We start from the raw sequence: 13,943 nt of genomic DNA on the forward strand, positions 1-13,943 counted from the left end.
TGCCCTATAGCAAAATAAGGGTGAACATCCTGGATGTCACCTCTATCCCAACTCTAATGACTCTGGAACCCCTGTGACCCCAATTTCGATCCCTGGTCCCTCGAACGTCTCCCTGCAGCATGTGTCTCCAACTTTGATTTCCAAGCTTCACCCCCCCCCCCCTTACCAGTGACATCTGCATCATCATACTTGCAGAGCAGACAGGACCTTAGCTCACCCCATACACTGTCAAATGACTGGAACCTTGGAGATCCTGCTACAGGACACAGCTACTTACAGAGGGAGGCACAGACAAGCTGTTGGAACAGCAGCTTCAGGTTTAGTCCCTGTTGTGCCATTGACTCCTGGCGTGCTGCATCTCATGGGCAGCCCCCCTACGTCTTTGCCCCAGCTACTGCATGGAGGCAATACTACGGCCTAGCTCACAGCGACGTCATGAGAATTAACTGTATAGCATTCGCCAAGCAATTTGCCCTTGAAAAGCATGAGGTATTATTTTGCAAGCACATATGGCTTTTCATCCAAGGATCTCCAAACACAATCTAAGTCTCACAACACCCCTATGAAGAAGGTATTAATATCCGTATTATTCAGAAAGGGAAACTGCGGCAACGGCTAAAGGCTCACATTTTCTAGCTCCATGTGCAAAAGTGCATCTGCACAACACATACCCAGCAAGACAGAGATTTGTGCATGCACCGGTCAAGTCTATTCTATTCAAGTCTATGAAACACACAGTCCCCATCTTTGCAATCTAGGGGATTCCACAACATACCTGCAAAGTCAGTTACTAGATGATTCATCTGTAAGGAAATGCATTATTTTGAACAACACTTTGATATCATGCAGCCAACACTTTGGGAGGGCTTTACACAATTCAGCTGCTCCAAAAGCCCTTGGAATGACTAAAGAGGTTATATTTCCTGCCTGACCCAAAAGGTGACTATAATGGAAGATACTGTCTATTTAGTTTCTTATACCACGCCCATTGCCATGGTATCTGAGCACCTATGGAAAATTCTGGCTTTAGTACGGATCATTTACATGCACAGACACACATATGCACCAATAACAGAAGAGAAGCAAATAGAAAATTATTGGCAAAGCAGATGGGTTTAAAAAGACACTGCCCTTCCACCCCCATTTTCAGGGGAAGCTCACATCCAGATCTGAATTTGAACTTGGTGGCTCACGACGATCCTTCAACTACAGGACAACCCAGATTCAGGTTGAGATCTTCATCTGATTTTCATGACCTGGGCTTGGAGCCATTGTCACAGAGTGAGCTGGTCGTTTCAGAGGGTGAAGGGCACAGATGCACATGTGCGAAATTTGGACTGCCTCCCCACGTGGAGGCAATGAGCAAAGTCACCTGACAAGGAAGCAGATGATTAGGAGCTGGGTGTGCTGGGGGATAAAAGAGCAGGCCTGGGAGAGGAAAGGAGGCTGGCTGGAAAAGAGACGCTGCAAGGCTGTTGAAGGAGGGTGGGGGGAAGCGTGGCGAGTCTCTGGAGAGGAACAGCCAAGCACAGAGACACTCTATTGAGAGGAACCGTGGTATTGGGCCTCTTCAAAGAGCAGGAGACCAGTCAGGCAGGATGGGAGAACAGCCCTTGGGAAAGAGAGAGTCCTCTTCTTGGTTAGGCTATTGGAGCAGACTGTCCAACTCATCAGGTTCCCTGTGTCAGGAGCCCATAGAAAAGAACAATTACCCTGTACTGCCACCTGGTGAGATGAAGCAGTGACCCCCTGATATTAAAGGGAGGAAGAAGAGACTGTTCTGTGCTTGGGACAGGAGGATGGGATTTTCCTCTGGACCTGATTACCCTGGAAGGGGTGGACTTTTGGGGCTCAGTTAGAGGGCCAAGCTGCCTCAGCAGCTGACTGTTGTGGGAAGCAAGTAACTTCAGTGACATGACTCTGCTGAAGAACAAGAGAATGCAATTCACACATGACTCCCAGGTAGTTTGGCCAGGGGAGCCTTTTTCTGCTTGGAGCAGCCAGGAAGAAAGGCTGAGAGCTGCAGGGAAAAGGCTGGTGTTTAAAAAATTAAGGGTGCCGCAAGCCAAGGGCCTCAGACACACTTGAGTGATCATTTGCTGAGAACGTCTGGACCAGTGAGAGTTTCACCTGTTCAGCCATCAAACGCAGTGTCACTCTGTGATGGTTTCTGATGTGGGGGAGTTCTTAGTCATGGCCATACGATGGTGTCTCATGCGGTCACATCCCACCACGTATTGGGACATTGCCAGCAACACCCAATACAAACGAATGTGGAAGTCTGGTGAGATGACAACCCTCCACCACCAAAGACATCCAGAGTTAGAAAGGTGGTTGAGATATTCCAAAGAATTTATCCCCTGGCGGTAACAGAAGTGACAGATTTTGCTATCTTACAAGATCAGAACAAATCTACGGCCACCTGTCTTCACTTCTTTCGGCCACTAAAGCTGAACCATTAAGTTATAACCTTCCAGGTTCAGTGCAACACTTCCTGTCCTAAATCTTTATAAAATTGCTGTGTGCTGTTATATGTGGCTGTGCTCTACCTCACAGTGGGCTGCATTTCATTCCTGGGTGAATTGCCTCTGAGATCTTTTCCGTACTTTGCAGGATTAACAAATACTTGCAAAGCATGGTGAGATCCTTGGAAGAAAGAGTTAAAAATCTTCATCACTTACTGTAGTCCTCTCTGTAATTATTTGTATTACACCTAGAGGTCCCAACTGAGGTAAGGGCTCAGTTGTGCTAGGTGCTGTATATACAGCAAGAAACAGGACATGCTACTAAGAGTTTACAATCTAAATAGACAAGACAAAGAGTAAGAGGGAAAATAGAGGCACAGGGCAGGAGGACATGTTCAAAGTCACTCAGCAGAGTTGGGAATAGAAGGCAGGTGTCCTGACTCCTGGATCAGTGCTCTACTCACTAGACCATTTGGCCTCCCAAGTCCGTAACTGTTCAGACAGTGATAGAAACAAACTAAGACCTGAACAGAAATGGATAAAAAACAGGTAGAGAATGGAACAACTTTTCTCTCTAAGTGAAGCCAGCTTCCCAAACAAGTCCATAACCAATAGCGCTGACTCTCAGAATCCCAGTCACACCAGGGCCTACCACCAAAAAACAAGTGGAAGGACTGGCTGAGTATGCACCTGGCCTGTATCCCCCTCCAAAGGGATTAGAAACATTCAAACAGCGGTAGCTGGGCCTGACACTAAATTTGATTAACTCACCCGTAGAGTTAATGATATAGAGGACCGTGTGGATTTTGTTGTAAAGAACACTGAAAAGACAGATGAGAAAATGAGAAAACAAGAAAGTAAATTTAAGCAGCTGGAAGCTTTAACAACTGGCATGATAAATCCAGCAGAGCACTGCTCTGTAAACCCCACTACTAGAAAATCAAACGCGGGCCAAGGAGGCAACGTGTGGATTTGGTTTGGGGCCATGGTGAGTGAGGGCTTGTCTGCACTGATGGTTTGCCTTGCTTACAGCAGCTGGACCAGTATAAGCAAGACAACCCATGATGTTCCCCAAAAGAGCTATGCCCTGCTTGAATCAGGTCTAAGCTGCATGTACGTAAATAGCAGCTTTGCCTTTGTTGTTGAGGCCAAGAATTTAGCAAGATTCAAAGAGGAATTAGATGGTTAATATGGATAGCAAGAATATCCCGAGTTGTTATGGGGGGCCCAGCAGTACTGCTTATTATTAAGGTAGCCTGATGCTAACAATTATCAGACCCTGTTTTCAGTTGCTTATCACTTTGATGAACTTCAGTTGTTTGGGTTGAAACATCCTGTGCTGAGTGAGTGGGAGATGGGTGTGGCTGGGACTCATTGGACAAGGAGACTGGGGCTGTGCGAGCTTAATTTGGCTCCTTTGTGCGTATGCATAACAATGCCTTTGATGACATGATCACATTGTTTCCTCCCCGCCCACACACAGACAGTGTCATATGCTGGGGTGCAATCCAAACCAGCAAGGGGCTGTGTCACCACCTGACCTGTAAACCTGGGCACCTGTGGTTCACAGTCTGCAGACAAGCCCGCACTGAGCGGCTGTGTATTAAGCAGCTCTGATTCCAGCAGCCTGCCTATAATACAACAGCCCCACTCTAGTCTCCAGTTACCTTATGCAGGGGTATAACAGGTTATAACACCCCTGTCCCAAACCTTCCCCAAATGGTGTGCTCTGTGATGGCCAGCCCTCTCCTGGACCATAAGGAGGAATACTAAGGTTCATGTGCTCCTCCAGAGACCAAGCGCACAGCTCATCACTGGAACTGGAGTTAGCTAGCACTTCAATTCAAACACAGCGGTGGATGGGTTCAGATGAAAAGTATCACAAGTGTATTAACAAAGGGAGATAGAATTCTAATTCTGGGCACGGTTGTTGTAGCTGTGTCTGTCCCAGGATATTAGAGAGACAAGGTGGGGAAGGTCATATCTTTTTTTGGGCTAACTTCTGTTGATGAGAATGACAAGTTTTTGAGCTTACGCAAAGCTAAAGAAGATATTACCTCACCCATCTTGTCTCTCTAATAGAATTCTAAGTGAGTTCAAGTATGAAGGATAGAATTAAAAATGGTTGCAAGCAAATAATGCTGTCCATGGCTAGGACAACACAACAAGCGACAGCCTTTGTTCAAGGTAGTTTCTTTACCAATCTACCTTCCAGCAAGATGTCTGACCGCCCTGTGGTCAGGCCCTCCCACAAAGTCCAAAGTGCTCAGTTCCTTTGCCGTGGGTGAAAGATAACTTGGGATTCTTTGCCCCTTTCTTCTATAGTCCAGTCTTCTGAAGTGAAATAAAGTTCATTCTAGCAGTGAGGAAGGTGATATGGAGTCTCCTGGTGAAGGCAGTTCCATGCTGGTCTTTGCTAAAATGCAAATTGATCAGTTCCCTCAATCTCTTCCCCTGCTGTGATTCTGAGTGGTTGTCTTCTCCCCTTGTTGGCCCTGTTTACCTTCTATGTAAATTACGTTCCCATGTCTCTTACCTTCAAGATGGTAGAACCACATTTCTTTGCCTAGGATGCGGTAACTTTAGCCCTGCTTGGTAGTCACACTTTGATAACGTAAACCCCAATATGGTTGCAAGTTTGAGTTTCTCCTCCATACATACATCACGCACTAATATTAATGATCAGAATGATATTAGCTTTCTATTGATATCTTACGTGACACCTTCTAGATACAGGTTATGACATTAGTGAGTTGAGGTACACTTAGTCAGTCAGGCTAGCTGAAACTCACTACCAGATCCCAGTGAGCCCTAGGCCCTCGTGCATTGGGATGCTGTGAGGGTCAGACACAGGATACTGAGCTAGATGGACCACAGGTCTGATCCAGTATGGCAAGTCCTGTGTAGTTGTATTGGGGTTTGTGCCAGAGCAGCTGGAACTGGGGCAAATCCCCAATGCAGTCAAAGCTGGAGTGACATCCCTCACATAGAGGACAGACCCTGCAGTCTGCGGAGGAACATCAGAGAGAAACTGCTGCTGGCTGTGGGGCTTGCACCTGGGATCCCAATCTTTGCTGCTATTTTGCCATCAAAATCCCCCAGTTGACAGCATAATTAATGGAGGGAAAAACCAGCCCAGGAATCCAGCATTCTGCGTCTGTGTCTACTCATTCCTCTCGCATCCCACATCCGTGTCCTTCTATTCCTGACTGCTCAGAAACTATGACAGTGTTGATTGACTCCCTGTGCTCTTTGTCCCATATTGTGCACAATTTCACTCAATTCCACCTGCTGTGCTTGTCAGTATTCTCCTCCTACCCCAGAATGGTAGAGGAACGGATCCCAGATCCTGAATGCTGTCCCAGGATATAACATTTCTAGTATTTTGCACACACGTGCCCACAGTTATTACTGGGTCTCTGTGACATTGCTCTGGACGGAGGGGTTCATATGAACCCTTTCTGTAATTCAGATCCCTTTTAGCTGAACTTCAAGAATTAGAAAAACCTCAAAGTGAAAAATCAAACTGAGCCACCAAACTTTCATCTTGAAGTCTATGTAAAGCCATGAGTCACACCTGTGTCTTATTAGAGAGGGACCCAAACCAAATCCAACTGTGAGGTCTGGATTCCAATGTGGAGCCATATCTGAATTTTGTGGCTGGCCCTTAGCTCTCCAATGGGCCAAACCAAAATCACCCTCAAACTCTGGGGACATTTGGAATCCAGATCTAAACTTTGCGGTTCTGGCCCATCTCTAGTTTTGATAGGAAACGGTCCATGGGAACAGGTTTGCTAGAAACCTCAGCTGAGAACATTGAACCATAAAGTTCTCCGTCTATTCCTGGTGTGGTGCAAGGGGAAGTTAGGGTAAATGCTGTCAGTGTCACTCACGTTCATCATGTTAAGATGTGATGGTTTTGGAAGTGGATGGATATGTCTGTGAAAGGTATAGAAGGGCAGCAGGCTCATTCATTCTGGATTTGGGAAAAGCGCACAGGCAAGCAGTGATGCAGCTAGCAGGCATGATTTCTCAACTTGGAAAGAACCATCACTTCACCTTGGATGCAGGCTCCTTGAAACAATCAGTGCTCCTGGACATACTGAGCTGTTTAGAAAAAGGACAGACTTCTGACAGTGATGGGAGAAGATGAGGGTGTCTCCCATGTCTGACATTGATTCAGGATGTAAGTCATAAAAAAACTATTCAAGAGAGACTGGTAAATGAATCAATTCCATTTCCAGTAAACAGCTGACCAGAGACTCTGATACCCAACATTCATGGGGAATCACTGAGCATCTTGCTAGGCACCCATGTGTCCAACTTGGTTATACTGCAGTAATAAATGCCCTACATTTTCATCTAAATAGACTTTCCTAGAAGAACAGCAACAGTCCCGGATAATCAGGGGAGCCTTTGTGGTGTCTGTCCAATCTGACCAGACGTTAACTGGCACCAAAGCAGAGGGGCAAGCAGGGCTCTCATTTCTCCTTGTAAGCTCTGTGAACTAAAATGACCTGAGTTATGTTTTGGGGTGTTGGGTGGTAAAGGCAGGGCTAGAATTCTTGGGGAGCCCGGTGAGGCCAGCACTGAGAGGGTCTCTAATGTCTTTACTTCCATTTAACTCTTTAATCTGTTTCCATACCCTCCCTGGTCACTGCTGTTTGGCATTATTCATTAGGATTTGTATCTTGGTAGTGCTTAACGGCACTGTTGCGTGAGGTGCTGATCAAGACTGAATATCAAGAGATATTCCCTGCCCCAAAGAGCTTAGCCGCAATAGACAGGTCAGACAGAGGAGGTGTTACCTTCTATAGATGGAAAACTGAGGGCCAGGAAAATTAAGAGACTCACCCAAGGGCACAAGGGAATCTGTGGAAGAGCTGGAAATTGAATGCAGATCCCTATTGTAGTGCGGTAGCCACAACCCCATCAGTAACACCCTTCTGTTAGATTCAGGACAGGTTCCCAAATATGGCCCATCATGAATCAAGGTACTCCACTAGCCAGTTTTTTGTGGGCCTCAAAAGCCACCTGTGGATGACAGGAAGAGCTAAGTAGCCCTTGATAGTCATTCCCTTCTTTCCTGCTGTTTTCCCTGGAAGCTCAGCTGCCTGTGAGAACACCCCTTTGGAAACGCACGGTGAGCTCTGATTGAGCCATACAGAAGGAAGGTGAAGCTTTAAGCTGCTAGATTCATGACCGGGATTTTTATACACACATAAAATATGAATCTCAGTTGTATACAAAGCTGAGCCCATCGTGCCAAAAGGATCCCAGTCAAGCAAGCCTGTAAAATGAAATCCTCTTGGACTAATTTAAGGAGACCCGAGTGATATAAATTCTGGCCTGCTCAAATGCAGGAAATAAAAAAAAAAATCTGACTTGAGTACAGGCTTCTCTCTCGCTGCAATAAGCAGCCCCTGTGTCTGAGCAACAGGAACAAAACAACAGGGTAAGAAATTAACTTTCGAGGGGAGGACTCCCCCCTCTTTATACCAGCCTAGAGGGCCTAATGAAACCCTCTTCCATGAGAAATTAATACAGAGAAACTTTCCAATAAATAAGGGGGCCTGTATTTGCTGGATTCTAATGACTTTTTTGGACTGTACAGTCATTGCTATTGAAGTGGTCCACATGGAGAAAATGCTCATAAAACATGAATTCACATGCCAAACTCTGAGCCTCTGCATTTAACACCTTGCATCTCCTCTGCATCATTCCACTTGTGTCTTACTAAAAGCCCTGTAAGATGTTCATTATCTTCACTATACGTACAAGTGCAAATCCATAGCACTGAATGCACACTCCCTTCCACCAGCAGGGACTTATTATTGTATAGCAGTAGCATCTGCAAGGCCCAATTGGGCTTGATGGTGCCATACACAAAGTCACAGACCAGCTCTGTCCTGAAGGTCTTACCGTCTAATAGCCCAGACTAAGGGTGGGAGAGAGGATGTGTTCTTATCTCTATGTTGCAGATGGGGAACGGAGACAAAGTGATTAAGTGACTCACTCAGGTCACACAGTCTGTGGCAGAGCTGGGAATGACTTCAGTTCTCCTGAGTTCCAGTCCAGTACCTTAATCATGAGACCATCCTTCCCCTCAAAATAAGACTGCAGGCAAAAGTCCTTGAGTTCACAACAAGGTATGAGGGCACATAAAATATTGCCAATCTAGGTGGCTTCTCCACCACTTAATCTGCCTGGGATTAGAAACTGGCTCTTTGGAATGAAGCGAACACATCACAACCCAAAAAGGAGCCATCAGGGCCAATCCCCATCAGTCTTATGGAGTGACCCAAAGTAGCCAGATGAAATGTATCATCACCGTATGAAGAAGTACATTGTGAAAAGGAGAAGAGGCTCATTGACCACCAGACAGAAGATTCTGAAGGACACCAGAAAGGGAGAACTCCACTAGCAGCCAGGTCAGAGGAATGGCCAAGTAGATGACCACCAGTAGAAGACAGATGTTTGTCCCAGTACAGCTCCATTATCAGACAGCGAGAGATGGTGATGACTTTTACATATAAATACCTACAACAAGAGGCTCATTGTGATACAGCCAAAACTCCCATCAAGGCTGGGGATGTGTGTAGGTGTTGGAGAGAAGCTACATGAAGAAAGGGAATATTGGTATGAGAGGGATCCTTGGATGGGATTATGCTTTTGAATTAAAGGGAGAGAGACTGAAAAAGTGATAGGACTTTACTTCTCTCAACATATGCACTGGGAGTTAAGACAAGACATGACCACCGCTCGGTGTATAAAGAGCTCTGCAGTACTATTGTTCATTGCCCTCATACCAGGGAGTGGGCCAGCAGGGGATGATATTTACTTTGGTTTTAACAGGCAGGTCACTACCCTCTCAAGTAATGAAAGCAAAGGACACATGCATCACACACAGACAGCCCTGACTTTATTGGGATTCAGCCTTGGTCATTCACCCAGCCTGGAAGGTCAGAATACTCCTTTGCTGTTTCAAAAGGTACGTTTGACCTTTTCTTTCCTCTCTGTTTCAGTGATGTGCATCTGCCCTTGTTTTTTTCCCCCTCTTGCTTATTATAGCTTAGATTTATCATTTTTATTCCCCCCCTCCCGCCCTGTCTGCCTTCACTGCGCAAGTGACCTTGTTAGGACCTGAGTAAGCCAGACAGAACTGCACTGCAATTGCAAAGATCTAATCAGGGCTGGGGAGGGATCTGGCAAGCATGTCCTGTCCTGAGATCCCCCTCTCTCTCTCTGTGCATCCCTCTTGCTCTCTTCACTGAGGCTTAGGGGGCCTGAGCCCTTTGTGCTTGATTCACTGCTAGTGGAAGAACCCAGGCTCAAGGTGCAGCACAAGTCACCTGCAAACCCCACCTCTCTTGGAGTGGATGGTACAGCCCAGAAAATGAATGTGGTAGGCTGGGCAGGAAGAACAGCCAGGGTGCCCAGCTGGTGCCCTGAATAAGCCTATCTCCCATGCAGCCTGTGCCCAGCCACAAGCTAAAGCAGCCCTCCCCTGGAGAACATTCTTGGGGTCAGGGTTCAGTGCTGCCTTCCCCAAAAGCTAATGCCCCCTCTCTGGTGCAGCTGCCCCATCAGTGCAGGAGGTGCTATTTGTACCCCTGTGGTTGCAGGGGCAAATAAAACCCGTTCAGTTGCTCACAACAAGCAGTCCCCTTCCTCATTCCACACCACTTGACCCTAAACACAGCCTAGCAATGGCTTGTGTCTCCCTGTTCTTGGGCAGTCAAGTAGCAAACAGGTCACAGTAGAAGATTAACTGCTGGTAACAAGCAACAAACATGCTCTGGGATTACTGGTTCATTAATACATTTTCTTGTGACATGTGAATGAGAACCGGAGGGAGCCTTTATTTCGGCTCTGTCTATCCAGCCAGCTGAGAGGAAAACAAAAAAGAATTCTGTAGCACAATGATTTCTAAAGCCAAGTTCTTTGGAGCTATACCATACAGCCAAAGTGACATTTCAAGGCAAGGTGTGTTTGTACAGTGCAGGCCCGCCGACAGCAATTCCGGGCCCCAGGGCAGGTGCTGCACCTGCTCTGGCTGGTATCCAGCGAACTTGCTGCCGGCTGCGCTGCTGGGGCCCAGCAAGCTTGCTGCCGGCTGTGCTGCTGGGCACGCTCTACTGGCATAGCCAGGGCTTCCAAATGCCTTCCCAGCTGCCTTTGCCGTTGCCGGTACCACCCTGCATGCACCTACGAGCCCTGCAGCCTGCCCAGGCAATTTAAAAGGGCCCGGGGCTCATGGCAGCAACTGGGGGCCCCCATTCCCTTTTAAATCGCCTGGGCCCTTGGGCAATTTGTCCCCTTTGCCTCCCTCACTCCCCTCCCCCCATCAGTGGGCTTGGTACAGTGTCTGGCACAATGCGGCCCTAGCCCTTTGGTTGCTACCAGAATATAAATATTTACTACTAATACTAATGATGGGTTGGGACTGAAGCTGAGAATTAAGAGGGAGAGAGAGGCTTTGCATAGCCGTGGAAGGAAGAGAAGAGAAGAATAACGTGTAAAAAGCTTCATCACCTCACTCAAAGCTGGCCCTATGAGAGAAAGAAGAAGCACCTTCTTCTGTTGGAGCTGCTTGCTCTGACTCCTTCTGTTTGCCCTCTCCATTCCCCCAGGCCATGCACAGGGAGTTAGTAGCTCCAGGTCGGCCTCATGAATGAAGAGCACATGACCCCTTCTGGGGGAGGAGGAGAACCTCTCCAGTGAACCCACCTGCTGCCCAGAACACTTGCACAGGCCATCAAGCTGGATCCCTTGTCCTCCGTGGGAGGAAGGTTGGTATGAGGCCATCTCTCCTCAGAGGTGCGAGCGCCTGGAAAAAGCGGTGGCATCAGGGATAAGAATGCAGGAGACCAGAGGCCATGTTGAGGATGACATCAACCAAACAATAACAAACATCCCCTTCTTCCCCACCAGTGGCTGAACCTGTCTCACTTCCTCTGGGAATGCCGCAAAGAGTCCCCTTCCTTTTGATTGGCCAGCCTGAGCTGAGATTCACTTTGCCAGTGAAATCAACTCTGTGCTACCCCCTGAGAGATGGGCTACGGAAAAGTCCTCTCAAAAGCTAGTAACCCATCACCAGCCTTCTCAGTGCCCAGATGGGATTTTAATGCAGTAGAGTTGGTAACTACACTGGAAGAATTGTCGGGGTGTTAAATTATCCAGAGTATAGAATCTCTCAGAACTGTCTCCCTGCTACCCTCTGTGTAAAGCATTGCAGCATGGAGGGTAAAAATAGATGTGTAAAAATAGCACATAATCATGTAATTAAAGACTATACCATAATGCAGACGCACAATGGGGCGGAGTTAATGCTGCCTTGTCTTACATTTCAGTGCATGAATTTGCAGCTTTTATCTTTTCTATCACACTTATTTTGTATGGAATTTCCTAGCTTTTTTCCCCCAAAAGGAAAGGTGGAAAAAGAGAGAGCAACCAAAAGAACTTGATAAGTCATCAGCAGGGTTGGAAACCAGGATCTTTAGTACCCTAGCACAGCACTCTGCCCCTTGAGCTAAGGGCAGCAACAGTTGGCTGTTAACTTCTCATGATCTTTTTTGAACACTTGGGGCTGGTAACACTGCGAGGTCAGTTGGGCTGAGGACATGCTCTGTGGAGATGCAGGGAGGCCAGTAGGTCTGGCGCATACACAAGACAGATAGAATGTTCAGAGATTTTAGCAGCAAGCCTTTACAAATATCTGTGTGACTATGGTAATTTTTCAGAGGCTAAATCTGACTGGATTTTCATGGAGACAGTAGAAAGGCACCTCCATGTCAAAAAGGCCTCTCTCAAAATGTCAGTTTCCTGCTTCAAATTCAGGAGGTACTACAGCTCTTCAAAGAAGTAGTTGGGAACATTATTAACATTGACCAAACTACCTTTTTTCCTTTGCTTCATTCTCCCAAATGGCTAAACCATTTCTTGAGGAAACCTTCACACACAAATGTCAATCTGAAGCAGACACCCAATATGGAAAAATCCAGCCCAAGTAGCTTGGTGTTTTGCTTGGCAAAGTTTATAAGCCACTGAAAACAGGGACTTATCAAGCGTTAGACAACCTTAGCTTTAGGCATCACGATCAGTTCCATCTATAATCTGTACAATGAGGAACTGTCATATATACATAGGAATCGCCCGCCTGGATCAGACGAGATCCATCTAATCCAGTGTCCTGTCTCTAGCAGTGGCCAGGACCAGCTGCTTTGGGGTAAGGTGCAAGGAGCCCTGCAGTGGCAGTGATGAGTTAGCCTGTCCCTAAGGCAATCTTCTTTCTGATCCTCACTAGTTAAAGGCTGGTTTGTGCCCTGAAGCCTGAGGGTTTATACCCCTTCCAAAACTCTTGGGGTTTTAATCCTCATTGCTATTCCCAGATAAAACCCATGTTAAACTGGAGATGACGTTGAGTACATATCAGTAATTTAAGGGCTAAAACATCATAGGAATGATGGTGTTAGTCCCCAAAGAAGCATTACAAATAGAGCTGGGTGAATAACTGATTTTTTTGGTTCACTGGTCATCCTGAAAAACTGGGGGGGGGGGGGGGGGGGCTGGTTCGGGTGGCACCAAATCCAAAAAACTTTGGTAAGTGAAAAAAATAATCCATTTTGGCTTGAACAAAACATGTTGTTCAACCCAAAACCTTCTGTTTCCAGGCACTTTTTCAGGGCTAGATTCACAAAACGGCTGGAGCAGAAGCCCCCTGTGATGGTTCTTGGGGTACCCAGGACTGTGAGTCACCTAATCAGCTCCTGTGTCCAGGAGTCTTTCTGGTGGAAACTGGAGGTCAGCTCCCACCCTGACATCATGAACCCTTCAGCTGCTCCAGCACTTTTCTTGGGGCAATGCCAGCCCTAATTTCACCTTGCAGGTTTACGATCGGTGCACTCCAATCCCCGAGTCCCCAGGAATCGCTCCCCTGTGATAGCCAGCCTGACACTCACCAAAATTCCAGGCCCTCTGCACCCAAAGGTGCAATGTACCCCAGATAAATCTGCAGATCTTAAACTACCACTCCTGCAAAGCAGACAGCATTACTGAGCACTTCGGATAAAACAAAAGAAACGAGAAGAAAGCTTGAACTATAAGTGAGAGAAAGTGATGGAAACAACTGGTTATAACATAAAACAAAATCCTAACATGCAAACCTGGCTCTACACTGATCAATAGGTACCTGTCCTACCTAATACAGTCGGTTTCCCCCCCTCCCCCAAAATTCAGTCTGTGTTCATGAAAACCCCTTGTTCCTTAAGAGGTTTCCTGAGTGAATGGCTAAACAAATACACAGTGCCTTTGCCTTCACTCTGTTCTTCTGAAATGATCTTCTGTCTTTATTCCCAGCCAGGATCATCTCCTGCCTGCTGGAAGGGTCCTGTCCACCTCAAAGTTGCTTTGACCATTTGCAATTGTCTTTCATGGTTTTCCATTGACTGTTCTGGGATGTGGTCAGGGTAAGCAACA

This window comes from Caretta caretta, chromosome 8 (genome assembly GCF_965140235.1).
Source record: "Caretta caretta isolate rCarCar2 chromosome 8, rCarCar1.hap1, whole genome shotgun sequence".
Classification (NCBI taxonomy): domain Eukaryota; kingdom Metazoa; phylum Chordata; order Testudines; family Cheloniidae; genus Caretta; species Caretta caretta.